This window comes from Arachis hypogaea, chromosome 19 (genome assembly GCF_003086295.3).
Source record: "Arachis hypogaea cultivar Tifrunner chromosome 19, arahy.Tifrunner.gnm2.J5K5, whole genome shotgun sequence".
NCBI classification, from domain to species: Eukaryota; Viridiplantae; Streptophyta; class Magnoliopsida; order Fabales; family Fabaceae; genus Arachis; species Arachis hypogaea.
The window spans coordinates 145,788,196-145,811,968 of record NC_092054.1 but is presented as its reverse complement, the minus strand read 5'-3'; the positions used below and the strand labels follow the sequence as shown (position 1 = coordinate 145,811,968).

Below are 23,773 nucleotides of genomic sequence, written 5' to 3'. Positions count from 1 at the left end.
CCAGTTTCTCCATTACAGAGAGTGGCATGAGGTTTATCCCTGACCCAAGGTCACATAGAGCCTTCTCAAAGGTCATGATGCCTATGGTACAAGGTTTTAAGAACTTTCCAGGATCCTGTTTCTTCTGAGGCAATGTCAGTTGATCCAGATCACTCAGTTTATTGATGAGCGAGGGAGGTTCATCTTCCCAAGTCTCATTACCAAATAATTTGGCATTCAGCTTCATGATTGCACCAAGGTACTTGGCAACTTGCTCTTCAGTAACATCCTCATTCTCTTCAGAAGAAGAATACTCATCAGAGCTCATGAATGGCATAAGGAGGTTCAAAGGAATCTCTATGGTCTCTAAATGAGCCTCAGATTCCTTTGGTTCCTCAGAGGAAAACTCCTTATTGGTCACTAGACGTCCCAGGAGGTCTTCCTCACTAGTATTTACGTCCTCTCCCTCCCTTGTAGGTTCGACCATGATGGTGAAATCAATGGCTTTGTACTCTCTTTTTGGATTCTCTTCTGTATTGCTTGGGAGAGTACTAGGAGGAGTTTCAATGACCCTTTTACTCAGCTGGCCCACTTGTGCCTCCAGATTTCTAATGGAGGACCTTGTTTCATTCATGAAACTTAAAGTGGCCTTAGATAGATCAGAGACTATATTTGCTAAGTTAGATGGATTCTGCTCAGAATTCTCTGTCTGTTGCTGAGTGGATGATGGAAAAGGCTTGCTATTGCTAAACCTGTTTCTTCCACCATTATTAAAGCCTTGTTGAGGCTTTTGTTGATCCTTCCATGAGAAATTTGGATGATTTCTCCATGAGGGATTATAGGTGTTTCCATAGGGTTCCCCCATGTAATTCACCTCTGCTATTGCAGGGTTCTCAGGATCATAAGCTTCTTCTTCAGAAGATGCCTCTATAGTACTGTTGGATGATTCCTTCAATCTATTCAGACTCTGAGAGATCATATTGACTTGCTGAGTCAATATTTTATTCTGAGCCAATATGGCATTCAGAGTATCAATTTCAAGAACCCCTTTCCTTTGAGGCGTCCCATTACTTACAGGATTCCTTTCAGAAGTGTACATGAACTGGTTATTTGCAACCATGTCAATGAGTTCTTGAGCTTCTGCAGGCATTTTCTTTAGGTGAATGGATCCACCTGTAGAATGGTCCAGTGACATCTTTGATAGCTCAGACAGACCATCATAGAATATATCCAGGATGGTCCATTCTGAAAGCATGTCAGAAGGACACTTTTTGGTCAGTTCCTTGTATCTCTCCCAAGCTTCATAGAGGGATTCACCTTCCTTCTGTCTAAAGGTTTGGACATCCACTCTAAGCTTACTAAGCTTTTGAGGAGGAAAGAACTTGGCTAAGAAAGCCTTGACCAGCTTATCCCAAGAGTTCAGGCTATCTTTAGGTTGAGAGTCCAACCATACTCTAGCTCTGTCTCTTACAGCAAACGGGAAAAGCATAAGCCTGTAGACCTCGGGATCAACCCCATTGGTCTTAACAGTATCACAGATCTGCAAGAATTCAGTTAAGAACTGAAAGGGATCTTCGGATAGAAGTCCATAAAACTTGCAATTCTGTTGCATCAGAGAAACTAGTTGAGGTTTCAGCTCAAAATTGTTTGCTCCAATGGCAGGGATTGAGATGCTTCTTCCGTGTAAATTGGAATTAGGTGCAGTAAAGTCACCAAGTATCTTCCTTGCATTGTTATTATTTTCGGCCATGTCTCCTTCTTTTTCAAAAATTTCTGTCAGATTTTCTCCAGAGAGTTGTGCTTTAGCTTCCCTTGGCTTCCTCTTCAGAGTCCTTTTAGGTTCAGGATCAGCTTCAACAAGAATGTTCTTATCCTTGTTCCTGCTCATATGAAAAAGAAGAAAACAGAAAAGAAAATATGGAATCCTCTATGTCACAGTATAGAGATTCCTTTATGTGAGTAGAAGAAGAAAAGAATAGAAGAAGAGAAATTCGAACACCAAGGGGAAGAGAGGGTTCGAATTTTGAGATGAAGAGAAGTGTTAGTAAATAAATAAAATAATTAGAAAGAGATGAGGGGGAGAGAATTTCGAAAATTAAATAAATTAAAATGAAAGTATTTTTGTTTTTAATTTAAAATCAAAGTTAGAATTCGAAAATTAGAAAGAAAAATAAAATTAATTTAAATTGAAATTTAAAATAATTAGTTAATTAAAATTGAATTTTGAAAAAGAAGGATGTGATTTTTGAAAATTAGAGATAGAATTAGTTAGGTAGTTTTGAAAAAAAGATAAGAATCAAACAAAAGATAGGATTAGTTTGAAAAAGATTTGAATCTTAATTTTTGAAAAGAAAAGAGGTTAGAAAAGAAGTTAGAAAGGATTTTGAAATTGATTTTGAAAAGATGTGATTGAAACTTATTTTGAAAAAGATTTTGAAAAAGAAATTTAAAAAGATTTGATTTTGAAATTAAAGTTGATTACTTGACTAACAAGAAACTAAAAAATATGATTTAAAATTTTAAAGATTGAACCTTTCTTACTAGGCAAGTAACAAACTTAAAATTTTAGAATCAATCACATTAAATGCTAATAAGATTTTCGAAAATTATGAAAGAAAAATGAGAAAGATTTGATTTTTGAAAAAGATTTGAAAAAGATAGAATTTTTAAATTGAAAACTTGATTTGACTTATAAGAAACAACTAGATTTTAAAAATTTTGAAAAAGTCAACTCAAGTGTTCGAATTTTATGAGAAGAAAAAGGGAAAGATATTTTTTTTATTTTTGGATTTTTAATGATGAAAGAGAAAAACATCAAAAAGATTCAAAACATGAAAATTATGAATCAAAACAAGAAAAATATGCAACACTTTGAATGCAAAGATGAACACCAAGAACACTTTGAAGATCACAATGAACATCAAGTATGTATTTTTGAAAAATTTTCAATAAAAGAAAACATGCAAGACACCAAACTTAGGAATTTTCAAACTTTAGACACTAACAAATTAAAAATGCATATGAAAAACTAGAAAAAACATAAAACAAGAAATTTTAAAGATCAAACAAGAAGACTTGTCAAGAACAACTTGAAGATCATGAAGAACACATGCATGAGTTTTCGAAAAATGCACAAATTTTAAAAACATGCAATTGACACCAAACTTAAAATTTGACTCAAGACTCAAACGAGAAACACAAAAATTATTTTTGATTTTATGATTTTATAATTTTTCTTTGGATTTTCGCAAATTATTTTGGAAAAAACGAAAATGAAATTTTTTTTGTATTATTTTCGAAAATAAGAAATAAAAAGCTTAAAAATAAAATAAAATTACCTAATCTGAGCAACAAGATGAACTGTCAGTTGTCCAAACTCGAACAATCCCCGGTAACAGCGCCAAAAACTTGGTGTGTGAAATCGTGATCATTCCTTCTTTGGTAACAGCGCTAAAAACTTAATACGCATGTTCATGTTCTTAATTCTGTTTCACAACTTCGTACAACTAACCAGCAAGTGCACTGGGTCGTCCAAGTAATAAACCTTACGTGAGTAAGGGTCGATCCCACGGAGATTGTTGGCTTGAAGCAAGCTATGGTCACCTTGTAAATCTCAGTCAGGCGGATTCAAATGGATATAGAGTTTTAATAATTAAAAGATAAATAAAGTATGAATAAGGATAGAGATACTTATGTAATTCATTAGTGAGAATTTCGGATAAGCGTATAGAGATGCTTTTGTTCCTCTGAACCTCTGCTTTTTTGCTGTCTTCATCCAATCATTCATACTCCTTTCCATGGCAAGCTTTATGTAGGGCATCACCGTTGTGAATGGCTACATCCCATCCTCTCTGTGAAAATGGTCCAATGCACTGTCACTGCATGGCTAATCATCCGTCGATTCTCGATCATACTGGAATAGGATCCATTGATCCTTTTGCGTCTGTCACTATGCCCAGCACTCGCGAGTTTGAAGCTCGTCACAGTCATTCAATCCTTGAATCCTACTCGGAATACCACAGACAAGGTTTAGACTTTCTGGATTCTCAAGAATGGCCGTCCATGGGTTCTAACTTATACCACAAAGACACTAATAACTCGGACTCGGTCTCCTGTATTAGATATCCAAGAGATATCCATTCAATCTAAGGTAGAACGGAAGTGGTTGTCAGGCACGCTGTAAGGCCCACATCGGTTGGAGAGGGGAACGAAGCATGCCTTATAAGGGTGTGGATACCTCTCCCTAGCATGACGCATTTTGACGAGTGAGTGTGGGGGGCTTCGGCTATCATCCCTATCGTCAAAGGCAAAACCGTGAGGCCTTGTCTGCCAAAGCGGACAATATCGTGCTAGCGGGTGGTCTGGGCTGTTACAGATGGTATCAGAGCCAGAACCCGGATCGATATGCCAGCGAGGGCGCTGGGCTCCCTTAGGGGGGTGGATTGTAAGGCCCACATCAGTTGGAGAGGGGAACAAAGCATGCCTTATAAGGGTGTGGATACCTCTCCCTAGCATGACGCGTTTTGACGAGTGAGTGTGGGGGGCTTCGGCTATCATCCCTATCGTCAAAGGCAAAACCGTGAGGCCTTGTGTGCCAAAGCGAACAATATCGTGCTAGCGGGTGGTCTGGGCTGTTACACACGCGTTCATAAGTTGAGAATGATGATGACTGTCACGATCATCACATCCATCATATTGAAGTGCGAATGAATATCTTAGAAGCGGAATAAGTTGAATTGAATAGAAAAACAGTAGTACTTTGCATTAATCTTTGAGGAACAGCAGAGCTCTACACCTTAATCTATGGTGTGTAGAAACTCTATTGTAGAAAATACATAAGTGATGAAGGTTCAGGCATGGCCGAATGGCCAGCCCCCATGATCTAAGAACTAAACGTCCAGAGATGCAAATACAATAGTAAAAAGTCCTATTTATACTAAACTAGTTACTAGGGTTTGCAGAGATAAGTAAATGATGCAGAAATCCACTTCCGGGGCCCACTTGGTGTGTGCTTGGGCTGAGCATTGAGCTTTACACGTGTAGAGGTCTTTCTTGGAGTTGAACGTCAGTTTGTAACCTGTTTCTGGCGTTTAACTCCACTTTGCAACCTGTTTCTGGCGTTTGACTCTAGAATGCAGCATGGAACTGGCGTTCAACGCCAGTTTACATCATCTAAACTTGGGCAAAGTATAGACTATTATATATTGCTGGAAATCCCTGGATGTCTACTTTCCAACGCAATTGAGAGCGCGTCATTTGGAGTTCTGTAGCTCCATAAAATCCACTTTGAGTTCAGGGAGGTCAGAATCCAACAGCATCTGCAGTCCTTCTTCAACCTCTGAATCTGATTTTTGCTCAAGTCCCTCAATTTCAGCCAGAAATTACTTGAAATCACAAAAAAACACACAAACTCATAGTAAAGTCCAGAAATGTGAATTTTAATTAAAAACTAATAAAAATATACTAAAAAACTAACTAAATCATACTGAAAACTATGTAAAAACAATGCCAAAAAGCGTATAAATTATCCGCTCATCAACCGTCAGCTTCTTGTAAGTTCCTTTCTATCTCTCTCTGATTATTAAATTTATTTTTGTAGTTTTTGTATCTATTATTTTCATCATGAAATTCTGAATTTATGTTTGTTAATAATGTAAGACCCAGAACCTTTGAAAAGTCTTTTTATGATCAAGTCTCAAATCATATAATTATTTATAGCCTTAATTTTAGAAATCATTTTATTAAAGATAATTAAGGCAAGTTTTGATTTATGGGATTTGAGATAAGTTATGGTTATTATCCAAATTCACAATTATTGGATTATTTTCTATATTCAGAGTATAAAGTTGGTAGTTGTGAAATAATAAGGATTTCTATATGATTTGAATTAAAAATATTTTCAATATTAATACTGCTACTTTGGAAAATAAAGGATTTAATTATATTACTCCTAATTATTTGATTTGGATATTTTATTGAAAATAATTTGTGAAATTGGTGAGCAAATAGTATTTTCTCTATATAATTAGCGTTGGATTTAAATTGGGTTTCAATTACTATATTACCCTTACTTTTATTTAAAATTACAAAAGTAACCCTAACCCTAATTTTCAAAAATGAAACCCTAACCTAGTGACCCGTTACCCGACCCGGTTCCCTCCACCCACACTCAGCAGCAGCAGCTGCTGCCCCTCTACCCTAGACACCCACACGCAGAGGCAAAAGGAAAAAAAAAAGAAAGAAACAAACGAAGCAAAGAAAGGGGAAGGCAGAGTCAGGGAAGGGGAAGAGAGGGGGGAAAACCATGCCTGTTGCTTTCGTGGAGAATAGAACCAGAGAGAAAGGGGTCTGAGAAGAGGGAGATCCGGAGGGAGGAACGGCGTCGCCACCACGCCTTGCTGCCACGCTACCGTGTCCTGCCATCGGATCCATCCCGCTGATGCCACCAGCGCCGAAGAAGAGGGGTGACTCGCGAGTGAGAGGGGAGCGAGAGCTTGTCGCCATTGCCCTTGTCGCCGGGAAAGGAGGGCGCCATCGGCGCCGTTCAGGGTAGAAGGAAGAGTCGTGCGAGGGGCAGAGGAGGAGGGAGCCTCTGTCGCACCGCCACCGCGCCGTTGTCGTCGCTGGAGAAGCTTCGTGCAACGCCGTCGCTCCCTGGTGCCACTGAAGAAGCCGCCGACGTTCGTGCCTCCCGCCACTGTCAGCTGTGTCATCACCGAACCTTGCCTCGCCGCCATTGACCTCCTCGCAGTCCACTGCCGCCGAATGAGTACCACGGAGAACAGAGAGCGTGCTCGATGAGTGAGAAGGGGTGGAGGCTGGGTTTTGTCGCTGTATTGCTACCTCTGTCGTGCCCTGCTGAGGCTTCTAGAGCCGCTGCCATCACTGCTGGAACGGGCTGGAGCTCGTCGTGAAATGAGAGAGGCTAGGGCTGGCACCGTCTTGCCTGGTAAGAGCCCGCAACTGCTGCTGCTCTTGCCCTGTTCTGCTTTGTTCTGCTCTCTGTTTAATGGCTGTTCTTGGTGCCTTGCTGCCCGCCAGGGTTACTACCATCGATTTGGAGTTGCCATAAAAGTGGCTGTTTCATTTTTAGTATTCATCCTTCTGTGGTTGGAGTTGCTGCGAGTTGGAGCCACTGGAAGAGTGTTGCTGTTGCCGGAACCACCACCGGGACTGCCGCTTCATGGTTCAGTCACTTCTTATTTGCGGTAAGCGTTTACATTCCAGTAACCCCTTTAGTCGCTGTCCTATTAAACGTTGAGGTGTTATAGCATTCGTTGTTATGAGAGTTAATCCCGTTTGTTACGTATTGCAATTAGAGTTGATGTGGTTACTGCAAAAGTGAGCAAGGCTGTGGTTCAAGCTGCCGGTGATTTCGGGATGAGACGGAAAGGACTCTGTGAGGCGTTTGGGTTATGGAATTGCGTTTTGAGGTAGGGGCGCTTTCCAAAAACTATATTTCTATATGTTGGAATTATTACATATGGATACTGATGTGAGAAAATGTGTATTTGGTGATTGTGTCGGCCTTATGTATTATTTGATTGACTCGAATGTTTATGGATGTTGGTTTGGCTGAGTTGTTGTGCAGCTTTGTGAAATGTAATGTTTTGAAGCTGATTCTTTAAATATTTGAAATCTGAGTTTAATCCGTTGAGGATTGGTTTGAATTGAGTCAATTGTTTTGATGATGTGAAAGATAGAATACTCTTTGGAATTCAGCCTGGTTTGCTTTCACTGATTTGGTTTTGATAAATGATTTGTTGCTGAACGGATTCTTTAAAGCTTTGGAAATGAGTTAAATTGATTGATATTGAGTTGATTTCTGAAATAGTTTCCTTGAGATATGCCACTGAGGCGACTGTTGGATTTAGTTTGCTTTTGAATTGATTTCTGGTTTTGGGCTGTTAAAAAGGAATGAGAATCGGTTTAGTTGGGACCCGAACCGGGTGGCAAAAGTCCAAGTTTTAGGGGAGGTGCTGCCGAAATTTCTACAAAATCCTACTCTTGTTTGTAAAGTTATTTAAAAAGGGTTGGATTTGAGAAATTGTATTAATTGATTTATTAAGAGAATATTTATGTTTTCAAGCTTAATTTATTTAATGAACTTTATGCGTTGAGTTCGGCTTATTTAGAAACGAACTATTTGTACAGTTTGAATCACTGAAGGAAAGAATGATGCTCTAATATTGATTTCAATATAAAAAGGAGCTTTTAGTGATTTTAAAGGAATTTAGACTTTTGATTGAGTAATCAAGTTTGAGGCATTTTGGAAGAGCTAGAAAAATGGGTTTCAAAAAGAAACCTGAAAGTGGTTTGATTCAAATGAACCGGTTCCGTTTCAAATGAGTTGATTTTTGGACCGGGTTGGAACTTGTGATTTTGTATGATCGGTTTCATAATAAATTCAGTTTTATTTACTTGAACCGGGAATCTATGATTTTAAAAGTTTCAATGAATTTTAAGGAATTTATATAAGTTGACCTTCCCTAAAGACTTGGGACTCTGGCAAGAAACTTTTGTTATAAAATCCCATTGTTGGATGGGTGATTTTGAATGTTCCCAAAAAGAATCTTTAACTTTCCATGGTTTTGGAAGTTTTGGAAAGAGAATGTCGAGAGTGGCTTTGTTTTAAAAAGGGAACTCACTTTGAGTAAATTTGGCTTATGAGCCTGAGATGATTTGAGAAATGAGATCTTTAAAGCCAAGGCTAAAAAGAGTTGAAATTTTATTTCAAAGTGAAATGGCTTGAGAAAAGTGATTTATGGCTTAAATGCCGGTTTTATGAATTTGATGATGTTGAATGGTGGAAGTGTTGTTTTGTTGTGAGCCGGAATGGCCGTGTATGCTATTGAAATATGGCTGATTGCCGAATGAGTTGTGAGTCGTATGACTGATTATGAATTATGAACTTAGGCCGAAGGGCTGTATTTATTGATAAATTGGCTGGTTCTGGATTGAACCGTGAGCCGGATGGCTGAGATGGATGGTGATCCATGGTTGAGTATAAATGCATGTATGCAATTGAATGAATTGTGAATTTAAGCCGGATGGCTGAGATGAATGTTGTATGCGAGTATGCTTGTGTTTTCTCTCTGGTTGTAAGGGTGACAGGGCACCGATACCCTCTAATGGCGACAGGGCGCAGATACCCTCTAATGGCGACAGGACGCAGATACCCTCTAATGATAATAAAGCGCAACAGAGAGACTGTGTCCGGGTTAGCTACCGGACACGTCGGGTTGGCTTGGTAACCGACAGATGATATCATCAGCCACTAGGGACAGGCATGCATCATATGCATTTGTGTGACATTGGTTGGGTGTGCATATTATACTTGGTTTGCCTATGTGATTAATTGCTAACTGTTCTACTTGTAATAACTGTTTGTTTGTGCTTGAACTTCTTATTTGTGTTTGCTACTGGGACTCTGTTGGACTGTGGTGATTGGTTGATTGTTGGATTGTTTGGGCCTAGGGCCGTGGTTGGAATGAGATGAACCGATGGTTGATTTCGGTTTTATGTTTCTGATTTGGAATAAAATATGAAAGCCTATTTTGTTTCAGTATAGATAAACCGTTTTGAAAGGCTTTTGAGTTTTTGAGAATTGAATGGTTCCTCTTTCAGAAAAGATTTCTGACTTTACTTCTATTGTAAACCGTTGTTTTTGAAAAGAGGCATAAGACGGTTATGAATCACTGGTGCGGTTATCTTCACGTATCCTATTACAGTAATTCCCAAAAACCCTCTACTGAGAACCCTTTCGAGGATGATGTTCTCACCCCCCCTACATTTTTTCCCTTTCAGGATATGGGCGCAGAAGTTACGAAGAGCTTATTTAATTGTTGTGATGCTCTGTATTGTTTTAGCTATGGTTTATTGTACCCTCGCCTTTATCTTGATATAATCTGTAAGAGGGATAGAAATTGTATTGGATTATGGTTGTAATATTACTTATATATATGTATGTATATATATGGATGTACTCTTTATGAGTTTTGTAAGTTGTATGGTATTTATGGATGTATGATATCGGATGAAAGTATTTTTGGATCGGTATTGCGATTTAAAGTTTTAAACAGGCTCATATTTTAGTATTAAATAATATAAAGTCGTCGTAATGTCCGAACTATCAGAGTCGCGCAACCGGAAGTGTGAGCTTTGGTAGTTAGGCTGTTACGTTATGGTATCAGAGTAGTCCTTCCTGTAAAGCCTGAGGAATGGACCGACTATGCTTTAGTTGCATACTCTGAGTGTTTGTCATGTATTAGGTCTTGTCGAATGACGAGAATTAGAGCTTTATGCACATGACAGTCTATTGATTAACGCTGTTAGTCTTGCATTGCATAATTCTTGGTATTAAGTTTGGCCGGCTTAATACTAGTGAATTATGTATATAAAAGCACTGATGGCTTATCATAGATGAAATCCGAGTTTTAAGTAAAGCGAATCGCGGGTTTTGGAAAAGTTGGAAACTATTTCTCGAGGCTATTCAGTTGTGTGTCTTGAATTTTGTTCGAGTCGACCTGTTCTTTTATATCCTAACTTGAAGTTCTTGTTTGCAAGTCCTTTTTGAAAAGTAGTTTGATTTTTCAACTCTATTCCTCTATCCATATGCATTCTTGTTTGACCTTAAGTGCATATGCTGGTTTAAGATCCTTGTTGCATCTATCTTCCTCTGTTTGAGTTCTTCTTGATTCAAGTATTCTTTGATATAGTCTTGAACTTGTCTTAATGTGATGTGACTTTTAACTCTGGGTTCCGAGTTCATTCTTAGAGAACTTGTTGATTCAGTTTTCCTCTTATTTGACAGTGATTACAGCTAATTTTGAGATTTTTATAAAAATTGCTGTTGACTAGATATACACTTATCTATATGTGGAACTTTGGAGATTTCTTATACATTTTAACAACTATTTATTTCTAATACATCACCTGTACTTTTACTGGTTTGCGGAACTGCATTTACTTCAAATACAATTTGACTTTCTAGTAATTTTACTATAGTGCCAACGCACATCTTCATTTGATTGTGTATTTGGGGTATTTTTCAAAATTCTGGAAAGAAAGGGGATTTCTCGCTTTTATCCCAGTTGAGTTTCATTTGATAAACCTTACTTAATTTATTTTGATTTGACCCTGATTTAGCATACTACATGGTTTATGCCATTGTTGTTCTTTTGAAAATGTTGGACTCATAGCTTTCTTCTTATGAACGGACTCGTTCCTTCTTAAGCTTTTCACCTCTATGAATGTCATACGTGACCCTGTTTTTAACTAATCTTTTACATCTTGTGAACATTACCATTGATCTTGGTTTGTCCTCTCTTGTGAATCTCATCCTTATGTGGGTCAATTTAATTCGTTTCAAAATAGTGCATCGTTTATCCTCTCATTATCTCTACCAGAGTTTTTAGTCAAAGATTTATTCTTGAAAAACTACTAATGATTGAGTTGCCTTTTCCTATAACTTTTGTATTCTTTTGGATCAATTGAAAGCTTGTTTGATTTCTCATACCTATTGGATCTTGCTTGAACTACATTGATTTAAGATTCTTTCTTGCATGGCTTGACTCCTTTTAAGTACAATGCTAATTTTCTTGAATATTCTTCTGAGATGGTGATTTCAAGAACACTTTTGGAGTCTTGTTTTGAATCTTTTAAAGAAGTTTTGAATTCTCTTTGAAGAAATATTAAACGGAATTTACTTTCTGTTGCTTGATTGAGATTGGAACCATTGTTCAATTTTGATGAAGTTAATTTAAAAATTGGCATGCGCTATTTTAAATGAAGTTTTGAAAAGCTTCCTTGTTTAGTGGAAACCGGTTTGTTTGTAACGCACCACTTATTTTCTTACCAGATTGTAAGTAAATTTTTACCTCGGAATTTCTTTTCTAAAAAGAGTTTAACTTCCTCTTTCGTCCTTGCTATAAATGTTATACACGCTTGTTTGAATATGGACTTTGAGAATTTTTGAACAAGCATTTGATTTTCTTCCGAGTCTTCTGAACTACTTTTGGTTAAGATTGTGCACCTAACTATCTTTCTAAAATAGTTGAGGAAATATTTTTGCTCTTAGCCAAACCTGTGTGCATTTTGTTCTTAAAACTCTACATGATCTACTTCAACATGAAAACGTATTAAAAGCAAAACCACGTTTATGCTTTTATTTTTCTCTTGAAGGAGGCTTGTTGCTTAACTTTTCTTTTAAACTACGAAGTGATTTTCCTGCAAGTTTTCGATTCTTTTAAGAACAATGTATTCAGAAGTACTTTTAATTATGCTCTTGAGTTTTGTGAGCTTTGCCTTGGGTTTGAGATATTCTCTTTTGTGAACCTCATACTTCTTCGACTCAGCTTGAATTTGTTCAAACTGATGCAATGATTTTCTTCTTATTGATCCTATTGAACTTCTTCGATCCAAGGGTCATCTTTGAAGTTGCCAATTGAGTTGAGTCTAGCAAACCTCATTGCTTGAGAGTCCTTGTTTATCTGGACCTAGATACATTCTCCCAAATCTTTGAGTATTATCCTTGACATTTGACTCTCTTTTCTAAAGTCTTGTATCCTTCTGAGTAGACTCGAGAATTATTTTGATATCACGTGCGACTTGTAGACGTAGTAACGCGATGCGTTAGTTCTTTAAGGCGTGATATGTGTATACGGAAGTTGAAGCGGTAGGTGTGCAACGTTATGAGTTGTGGGTGTTTTGTTCCTTGTTGACGGGTTTGCGGTTGTAAGGCTTGTGATCGAGTATGGGATTGTAAAGTGCTTGATGGAGTTAGAAAGTTGAAACCTTGAGGTCGATATGAGATTAGTGTGCGGATATTGAGCACATCGTTTTAACTCCATCCTGTTTTATAGCCTTTGATGCTTTGCCCTACTATCACATGATTGACCCATGTTATCTTTTGCATCGAGCCTACCTTGTAACGTTTGCTTTGCAATCACACTCCTACCTTTACACCCTTATGCTTATGACAATCAAAGTATTTGGAAACCGTATATATGATTATATTTTGAGATATTTTTGCTTCTTCCTTAAATATGTTCAAGGGTGAACTGTTATGGAATTTCTTTCATTTTGTATCAATTTTCGAGGGCAAAAATTTTTATAAGGTGGGTAGAATGTAAGACCCAGAACCTTTGAAAAGTCTTTTTATGATCAAGTCTCAAATCATATAATTATTTATAGCCTTAATTTTAGAAATCATTTTATTAAAGATAATTAAGGCAAGTTTTGATTTATGGGATTTGAGATAAGTTATGGTTATTATCCAAATTCACAATTATTGGATTATTTTCTATATTCAGAGTATAAAGTTGGTAGTTGTGAAATAATAAGGATTTCTATATGATTTGAATTAAAAATATTTTCAATATTAATACTGCTACTTTGGAAAATAAAGGATTTAATTATATTACTCCTAATTATTTGATTTGGATATTTTATTGAAAATAATTTGTGAAATTGGTGAGCAAATAGTATTTTCTATATATAATTAGCGTTGGATTTAAATTGGGTTTCAATTTCTATATTACCCTTACTTTTATTTAAAATTACAAAAGTAACCCTAACCCTAATTTTCAAAAATGAAACCCTAACCTAGTGACCCGTTACCCGACCCGGTTCCCTCCACCCACACTCAGCAGCAGCAGCTGCTGCCCCTCTACCCTAGACACCCACACGCAGAGGCAAAAGGAAAAAAAAAGAAAGAAACAAACGAAGCAAAGAAAGGGGAAGGCAGAGTCAGGGAAGGGGAAGAGAGGGGGGAAAACCACGCCTGTTGCTTTCGTGGAGAATAGAACCAGAGAGAAAGGGGTCTGAGAAGAGGGAGATCCAGAGGGAGGAACGGCGTCGCCACCACGCCTTGCTGCCACGCTACCGTGTCCTGCCATCGGATCCATCCCGCTGATGCCACCAGCGCCGAAGAAGAGGGGTGACTCGCGAGTGAGAGGGGAGCGAGAGCTTGTCGCCATTGCCCTTGTCGCCGGGAAAGGAGGGCGCCATCGGCGCCGTTCAGGGTAGAAGGAAGAGTCGTGCGAGGGGCAGAGGAGGAGGGAGCCTCTGTCGCACCGCCACCGCGCCGTTGTCGTCGCTGGAGAAGCTTCGTGCAACGCCGTCGCTCCCTGGTGCCACTGAAGAAGCCGCCGACGTTCGTGCCTCCCGCCACTATCAGCTGTGTCATCACCGAACCTTGCCTCGCCGCCGTTGACCTCCTCGCAGTCCACTGCCGCCGAATGAGTACCACGGAGAACAGAGAGCGTGTTCGATGAGTGAGAAGGGATGGAGGCTGGGTTTTGTCGCTGTATTGCTACCTCTGCCGTGCCCTGCTGAGGCTTCTAGAGCCGCTGCCATCACTGCTGGAACGGGCTGGAGCTCGTCGCGAAATGAGAGAGGCTAGGGCTGGCACCGTCTTGCCTGGTAAGAGCCCGCAACTGCTGCTGCTCTTGCCCTGTTCTGCTTTGTTCTGCTCTCTGTTTAATGGCTGTTCTTGGTGCCTTGCTGCCCGCCAGGGTTACTACCATCGATTTGGAGTTGCCATAAAAGTGGCTGTTTCATTTTTAGTATTCATCCTTCTGTGGTTGGAGTTGCTGCGAGTTGGAGCCACTGGAAGAGTGTTGCTGTTGCCGGAACCACCACCGGGACTGCCGCTTCATGGTTCAGTCACTTCTTATTTGTGGTAAGCGTTTACATTCCAGTAACCCCTTTAGTCGCTGTCCTATTAAACGTTGAAGTGTTATAGCATTCGTTGTTATGAGAGTTAATCCCGTTTGTTACGTATTGCGATTAGAGTTGATGTGGTTACTGCAAAAGTGAGCAAGGCTGTGGTTCAAGCTGCCGGTGATTTCGGGATGAGACGGAAAGGACTCTGTGAGGCGTTTGGGTTATGGAATTGCGTTTTGAGGTAGGGGCGCTTTCCAAAAACTATATTTCTATATGTTGGAATTATTACATATGGATACTGATGTGAGAAAATGTGTATTTGGTGATTGTGTCGGCCTTATGTATTATTTGATTGACTCGAATGTTTATGGATGTTGGTTTGGCTGAGTTGTTGTGCGGCTTTGTGAAATGTAATGTTTTGAAGCTGATTCTTTAGATATTTGAAATCTGAGTTTAATCCGTTGAGGATTGGTTTGAATTGAGTCAATTGTTTTGATGATGTGAAAGATAGAATACTCTTTGGAATTCATCCTGGTTTGCTTTCACTGATTTGGTTTTGATAAATGATTTGTTGCTGAACTGATTCTTTAAAGCTTTGGAAATGAGTTAAATTGATTGATATTGAGTTGATTTCTGAAATAGTTTCCTTGAGATATGCCACTGAGGCGACTGTTGGATTTAGTTTGCTTTTGAATTGATTTCTGGTTTTGGGCTGTTAAAAAGGAATGAGAATCGGTTTAGTTGGGACCCGAACCGGGTGGCAAAAGTCCAAGTTTTAGGGGAGGTACTGCCGAAATTTCTACAAAATCCTACTCTTTTTTGTAAAGTTATTTAAAAAGGGTTGGATTTGAGAAATTGTATTAATTGATTTATTAAGAGAATATTTATGTTTTCAAGCTTAATTTATTTAATGAACTTTATGCGTTGAGTTCGGCTTATTTAGAAACGAACTATTTGTACAGTTTGAATCACTGAAGGAAAGAATGATGCTCTAATATTGATTTCAATATAAAAAGGAGCTTTTAGTGATTTTAAAGGAATTTAGACTTTTGATTGAGTAATCAAGTTTGAGGCATTTTGGAAGAGCTAGAAAAATGGGTTTCAAAAAGAAACCTGAAAGTGGTTTGATTCAAATGAACCGGTTCCGTTTCAAATGAGTTGATTTTTGGACCGGGTTGGAACTTGTGATTTTGTATGATCGGTTTCATAATAAATTCAGTTTTATTTACTTGAACCGGGAATCTATGATTTTAAAAGTTTCAATGAATTTTAAGGAATTTATATAAGTTGACCTTCCCTAAAGACTTGGGACTCTGGCAAGAAACTTTTGTTATAAAATCTCATTGTTGGATGGGTGATTTTGAATGTTCCCAAAAAGAATCTTTAACTTTCCATGGTTTTGGAAGTTTTGGAAAGAGAATGTCGAGAGTGGCTTTGTTTTAAAAAGGGAACTCACTTTGAGTAAATTTGGCTTATGAGCCTGAGATGATTTGAGAAATGAGATCTTTAAAGCCAAGGCTAAAAAGAGTTGAAATTTTATTTCAAAGTGAAATGGCTTGAGAAAAGTGATTTATGGCTTAAATGCCGGTTTTATGAATTTGATGATGTTGAATGGTGGAAGTGTTGTTTTGTTGTGAGCCGGAATGGCCGTGTATGCTATTGAACTATGGCTGATTGCCGAATGAGTTGTGAGCCGTATGACTGATTATGAATTATGAACTTAAGCCGAAGGGCTGTATTTATTGATAAATTGGCTGGTTCTGGATTGAACCGTGAGCCGGATGGCTGAGATGGATGGTGATCCATGGTTGAGTATAAATGCATGTATGCAATTGAATGAATTGTGAATTTAAGCCGGATGGCTGAGATGAATGTTGTATGCGAGTATGCTTGTGTTTTCTCTCTGGTTGTAAGGGTGACAGGGCACCGATACCCTCTAATGGCGACAGGGCGCAGATACCCTCTAATGATAATAAAGCGCAACAGAGAGACTGTGTCCGGGTTAGCTACCGGACACGTCGGGTTGGCTTGGTAACCGACAGATGATATCATCAGCCACTAGGGACAGGCATGCATCATATGCATTTGTGTGACATTGGTTGGGTGTGCATATTATACTTGGTTTGCCTATGTGATTAATTGCTAACTGTTCTACTTGTAATAACTGTTTGTTTGTGCTTGAACTTCTTATTTGTGTTTGCTACTGGGACTCTGTTGGACTGTGGTGATTGGTTGATTGTTGGATTGTTTGGGCCTAGGGCCGTGGTTGGAATGAGATGAACTGATGGTTGATTTCGGTTTTATGTTTCTGATTTGGAATAAAAATATGAAAGCCTATTTTGTTTCAGTATAGATAAACCGTTTGGAAAGGCTTTTGAGTTTTTGAGAATTGAATGGTTCCTCTTTCAGAAAAGATTTCCGACTTTACTTCTATTGTAAACCGTTGTTTTTGAAAAGAGGCATAAGACGGTTATGAATCACTGGTGCGGTTATCTTCACGTATCCTATTACAGTAATTCCCAAAAACCCTCTACTGAGAACCCTTTCGAGGATGATGTTCTCACCCCCCCTACATTTTTTCCCTTTCAGGATATGGGCGCAGAAGTTACGAAGAGCTTATTTAATTGTTGTGATGCTCTGTATTGTTTTAGCTATGGTTTATTGTACCCTCGCCTTTATCTTGATATAATCTGTAAGAGGGATAGAAATTGTATTGGATTATGGTTGTAATATTACTTATATATATGTATGTATATATATGGATGTACTCTTTATGAGTTTTGTAAGTTGTATGGTATTTATGGATGTATGATATCGGATGAAAGTATTTTTGGATCGGTATTGCGATTTAAAGTTTTAAACAGACTCATATTTTAGTATTAAATAATATAAAGTCGTCGTAATGTCCGAACTATCAGAGTCGCGCAGCCGGAAGTGTGAGCTTTGGTAGTTAGGGTGTTACAAATAACAATCGCATCAATATTACTAAAACCTAATTAGCATAATCAGTTCTTCTTGATTTGGAGATTCAATTTACTTATTGAATTTTTATCTTTTCTGTTGGTCACTTTGGTTTGGTAGGATTTCTATTTGATTTGACATCTATTTGGTGAATTTATTTACTAATTTATTGTTTATTTTGTTTTTATTAATGTGGAATCTAGCTTAGCATAGAGAATTCTGGAGTGTATTTTTGAATTTTTGTTTTCTAGTTTTCTTATAGAAAATTTCTTCCATTTTCAATAGCCTTGTAGAATCAGTGATTGGGTTTTTTCATTCCATGCGTTTTGTTTAACAATGTAGAATTCTGCAGGATTATCTGATGGAAGATTATAGTGTTTCACGATTGAGTGATGAAATGTAACTGGATTCAAGCAGGTCTAGTAACATTGTAAGAGATTGCTGAGTGTAGTAAGCAATGCACCGTTCCCAAATTTCCATATTGACCATAATGGCCATCCCCATTGTGCCCTATACAATTACCAAGTTATGCTGTGCTGCCACCAAAAAATCAAAGAGCATTCACTGTCATTGTTCTGAATGTTCAAAATTTGAGAAGTACCGTAAATCAATATTCATGACGGTGAGATAATTTTTTCTCCCTGTGTTGTTCTTCTTGTTGGCTTTTTTATTTAGTTGTGAATTTGATTTAATGTTGCAAATTTCGAGTGTCTCAACATGTAGTAATTTCACATTGTTGCTGCTTCGGGTGGTCATGATTATTCTGGTTTACTACATAAAGTCTATGAGTGGAGAGGTAAGCAATTATATATAAGTATTCTACTTCATGAGATTCATGTTCGGTATTGAGGGATCTTATATTCATTGTATAACACTTTTCTTATTGGTTGAGTGTTCAAATATATAGGTCATGGATTCTAAACTTTCTCGGGGGTAAATTTATGTAGATTTAAGTTTTTGATCCATTTAGCATTCTTGGGTTAGAGCCTGGAGCACCAGATTCTGAAATAAAGAAAAAAAATAGGAGACTTTCTATTCAATACCATCCTGATAAAAATCCAGATCCAGATTGAAGGTGTTTTAGTTTATTGCATGCTTCTTATATAGTTGCAAACTTTCATGTTTGCAAGAAGTTGGACCTCCTGTAAGTTCGCTTGTAATTGGTAATTTTTTTATTCTTTTATTTCAGAGGCTTGCAAGTATTTTGTTGAGTTCATTGCTAAGGCTTGTCAAGCTCTGACAGATCCTGTAGCACGTGAAAACTATGAAAAATATGGTCATCTTGATGGCAGACAGGTAAATAAACTGAATATTATGGAAAAGTGCTTAGTGGCTTGTTGTCTTTCTGCTTACATATTGGCGAAAAAATGATATTTCATTGTAGGGATTTCAAATGGGCATAGCACTCCCTCTGTACATCTGGTGGCATACTTCTTCTTTGGATTGTTGGCGTGTGTATTCTCTTACCATTGGTTATTGTTGTAATTTATCTTTCTAGATCATCGAAGTATACCGGCAACTATGTGATGCATCAAACACTATCCACTTACTATTACCTAATGAAGCCTTCTTTGGATCCCAGGAAAACTCATATTTTGTTCTGTGTAGTATTTAATTAGGTGAATTCTATCATACCCTCTTTAAAATAAAGGGTAAATTACTCCCTTGTAATATATATATTGAAAGTGATTTACCAGATGAGTTTTATGACGTGGAAGAGATCTTTACGAATGCAATTGATGCACTTGAAGGTAGAGAAGAACTTATAGTCCGTAATGATAGAAGTCATAAAAACATTTGAAAAGATTCTTTAGATCCTCAAGTCATAAACACAGTTAAAGACATTGTTGTTGATGATATTAAATACAAGTTTCAAGGGATGGTAGATTCGGATCCTCGTGAGATTTAAGACATTGTTGTCGATGAGGTGGAGATCAATAGAATTTGCAAGATGAGGTGACAATTATACACAAGAATTTAATCACTTTCATGGGACAAAAGTTTTGCGGATAGTGAACTCCGAGGATGTTATCACCATACAGAAGAGGGTAGAGGAGACACAGTGGGTGTACGCTGAGGTTGAGAAGGAGTTGTGCCTATGTAGTAGAGATTCTCCGTACCTTGGTAGCACAAATATTGCCACGTATAACGAGCTGAATACGTACTTGCACCTTGTTGATGGATTTGTGAGTTCACCGCAAAGAAATTTTTCCAGTGGTGACAGTCACCACCACCACCATAGACTGGTGGTGCTAAACTAAATTTAAATAATCACAAGAGATAAAAAGAAAAGTAGAGAATATATACCTAATTATTATGATTAACATTTAACATTCAACTTAATTATAATTATAGGCACTATATATATCACAGAGAGTAATTTACCCTTTATTTTAGAGAGAATATGATAGCATTCACCATTTAATTAGTCTTCATGAATATTGCTCATAATATTAATTCTAAATTTTTTTATGTTGTGTTGTTTTGTTGAGTTTTGTTCATTTAAAATGTATGTATATTTGTTAATCTTTTCAGCTTTACTACTAACTGAATCGAAAAACATCCTAGACTCCTGTGCACACAATTGCAATCAATACGGGAGTTTTAGAGCCTTACCTGTTTCATAGATGCTTACCCTTTTTCATATTTTATAAGTACTTATAGGATATTTCTATATTTTTAGCTTCTGAAATCTCACACTTTCTACTACTTGTTCTGCAGATGGAGAAGGCTTTCTTATTCGAAAATAAGTGGCAGGTTGTTTGCGCTGATAATGAAGATGACATGATGATGATTGGAGATGATCCGTGGCTGTAAGATTCATTTGGTGCTAGCTTTTTACGTAGAATCATATTTTTGTCACATACTACTATAGTATTGGAAAAATTTCAAGTATATCGGAAAGGATCCCGCTAGGGAGAAAATAGACTATTTGTACAATGTGTACAATGGGACACAATGGGCGCTATTGAGTTACAAAATGAACATCTCCCATACTATCTAGAATAATCATCCGAGTACTAGCGATAATAAACATCTTCCCAAAAGCTTAAACTGATTTTGGGGTTTACTAAGGCTCGAACTCTTGACCTTTCGGATCTAGTTAACACTAATGATTATATCTCTAATACTCTCTAAACTTCCATTGTACACATTGTATAAATATTCCATTGGCTCCTCATACTTTTCCTATCGAAAAACACTGGTGTTCCAGTTATTTTAACCGTTGATTTTAATTAATATATATTATATATATTTTTTATAATTCAGATTAACGGTTAAAACAATTAGAACATCGGTGTTCCCAGTATACTTGAAGCTCTTCCTATAGTATTTATGTCTATTAAACTCTTGCTTGCTAATTTACAGCAGTGAGTTCTGCAGTGTCTTGAGAAAAATTTTCATCTATACAGTAGAAAAGGTGAAGAAACTTTTACCGAAAATTATACTCCCAATTAATGAGATGTATTCAAATTTTATTTCTATATTTAAAAGTTATTTGCATTAACTATTTATTATTTTCAAATGAAGAAACTAATAAAAAAATATGGTTTATTAAAATCGATAACGCTGTGTCGCTTTTTCAATTTAAAATGGACAAAAAAATTGACCGCAATATTGTCACTTTTTAATTTAAAAATCGATAGTAACATTGTCAATTTTAATAAATCAAAATATCGATAGATAAGTCGTTGAGTTTAGATAATAAAGATGTCGCTTTTATTAAATATGTAAAAGTCTTAAACTCATATTATCGACACAATGGTTATCGATTTTATTAAAAATTTATTGACAATTTAGCAAGTTGTCGATTTTATTAGCTTTTTGAAAAATTGACACGTTAAAAAGTAACAATTATGGTCGTCGATTTTAATGATGTTTCTTATAGTCATATGTAATGTTTAACTCATTTTTATTATTATATATTTATATATTAAGTTTTATTTTATACTAGTGACTTATTTTAATATAAACATAGTATTACTCGCTAAAATAATATATTCCTCTGCTCCCCAAACAAGTAATGGGTAGCCGGTCCTAGATCGTTAGGCTCTTGTAGGATGAGTTGGCCCAATTTACCCTACAACCTTTTGGGGTATTTTTTTATTGGGCCTACTCTTGTTGAGTTTTTTCAGGATTCTTCAGGTAAAATATTATTTTTATCTATAAAAGTTTAAGACGTTGAAAAATTTATTCATGAAAAAATAAAATTAACCTTATATTCATCATTACAAGAAAAATGTTGAATATAGTCAGATTTATTAAAAAAATCTGGTAGTAATAATATGTTTACCGTCAAAATAAATCCGACGGTATAAACCTCGCCGGTAATTATTTATCAGCAGATTTTTTCATCTACCGAATTTTTATTGTCAAATTTTTAAAAATTAATATATAATTTTAAATGTTTAAATTCAATAATTTCTAAACTAATAAATCAGAAAATAAAATACTAATTAACTCAGATAATAACAAACTTAGAAAATTAACAACAATAAACAATAAGTCAACAAAATGTTTAATGTCCTCAATAATAAATTAGACAATTAACAACAATAAACTAATTAACTCAAAAAATAATTATAAACAGAAAAAAGTAATTCATGCATATTAAACAGCTGATTTCGAAACTTGAGGGTAATAAAGATCAAACATTCACACTAAGTTAGCAACTTAAATTCTAGCAATACTTATGTGAAAATGAGATTGGAGAAGATTGGTTTTCAAACCATCAAGTAACAAGCTAATCAACCTTAGAACGTAGCACAATAAATTTCTCCTGCCATAAGAAATTTAGAGATGGTATCAAAATGTCAAATTGGAGAATAAAGGAGGTTTTGGATTTCTTCTAAGACGATGATTGATGAGCAGATAATTTATACGCTTTTTGGCATTGTTTTTAGTATGTTTTTAGTATATTTTAATTAGTTTTTATTATATTTTTATTAATTTTTAAATAAAAATCACTCTTCTGGACTTTACTATGAGTTTGTGTATTTTTCTATGATTTCAGGTATTTTCTGGCTGAAATTGAGGGACCTGAGCAAAAATCTTATTCAGAGGCTGAAAAAGGACTGCAGATGCTGTTGGATTCTGACCTCCCTGCACTCAAAGTGGATTTTCTGGAGTTACAGAAGCCCAATTGGTGCGCTCTCAATTGCGTTGGAAAGTAGACATCCTGGGCTTTCCAGCAATATATAATAGTCTTACTTTGCCCAAGATTTGATGGCCCAAACCGGCGTTCCAAGTTAACTCAAGAATTCTGGCGTTTAACTCCGAAACTGGCACAAAAGCTGGAGTTAAACGCCCAAACTGGCACAAAAGCTGGCGTTTAACTCCAAGAAAAGTCTCTACACAAAAATGCTTCAATGCTCAACCCAAGCACACACCAAGTGGGCCCGGAAGAAGATTTCTGCATTAATTACCTATTTCTGTAACCTTAGGCTACTAGTTTTCTATAAATAGGACCTTTTGCTATTGTATTTTCATCTCTTTTACACACTTTTCATGTACTTTCATAGATCTTTTCACATTTGGGGGCTGGCCTCACGGCCATGCCTGAACCTTATTCTTATGTATTTTCAACAGTGGAGTTTCTACACGCCATAGATTAAGGTGTGGAGCTCTGCTGTTCTTCATGAATTAATACGAGGTACTATTGTTTTTCTCTTCAACTCAAGTCTATTTCTTCTCCAAGATATTCATTCGTTCTTCAACTTGATGATTGTGATGATCCGTGACACTCATCATCATTCTCACCTATAAACATGTGACTGACAACCGCCTCTGTTCTACTAGCATGGCTTGAATGCGTATCTCTTGGGTTTCTAATCTAAGATTGGAACCTTCGTGGTATAGGCTAGAATTATTGGCGGCCATTCCTGAGATCCGGAAAGTCTAAACCTTGTCTGTGGTATTCCGAGTAGGATCTGGGAAGGGATGACTGTGACGAGCTTCAAACTCACGATTGTGGGGCGTGTGACAGACGCAAAAGGATCAATGGATCCTATTCCGACATGATCGAGAACCGACAGCTGATTAGCCGATGTTGTGACAGAGCATCAGGACCATTTTCACTGAGAGGACGGGATTTAGCCATTGACAACGGTGATGCCCAACATAAAACTTGCCATGGAAAGGAGTATGAATGACTGGAAGAAGGCAA

The 23,773-nt window shown here is 37.0% G+C and overlaps 1 non-coding gene across 1 annotated transcript; it reads left to right on the top strand.

Moving 5' to 3' along the window:
- The first annotated feature begins 1,228 nt into the window (after positions 1-1,228).
- On the top strand, positions 1,229-1,336 carry LOC112781216 (small nucleolar RNA R71). The gene has a single exon (XR_003192006.1). It is a non-coding gene; the product is annotated as a small nucleolar RNA R71 (small nucleolar RNA).
- Positions 1,337-23,773: the final 22,437 nt, after the last annotated feature.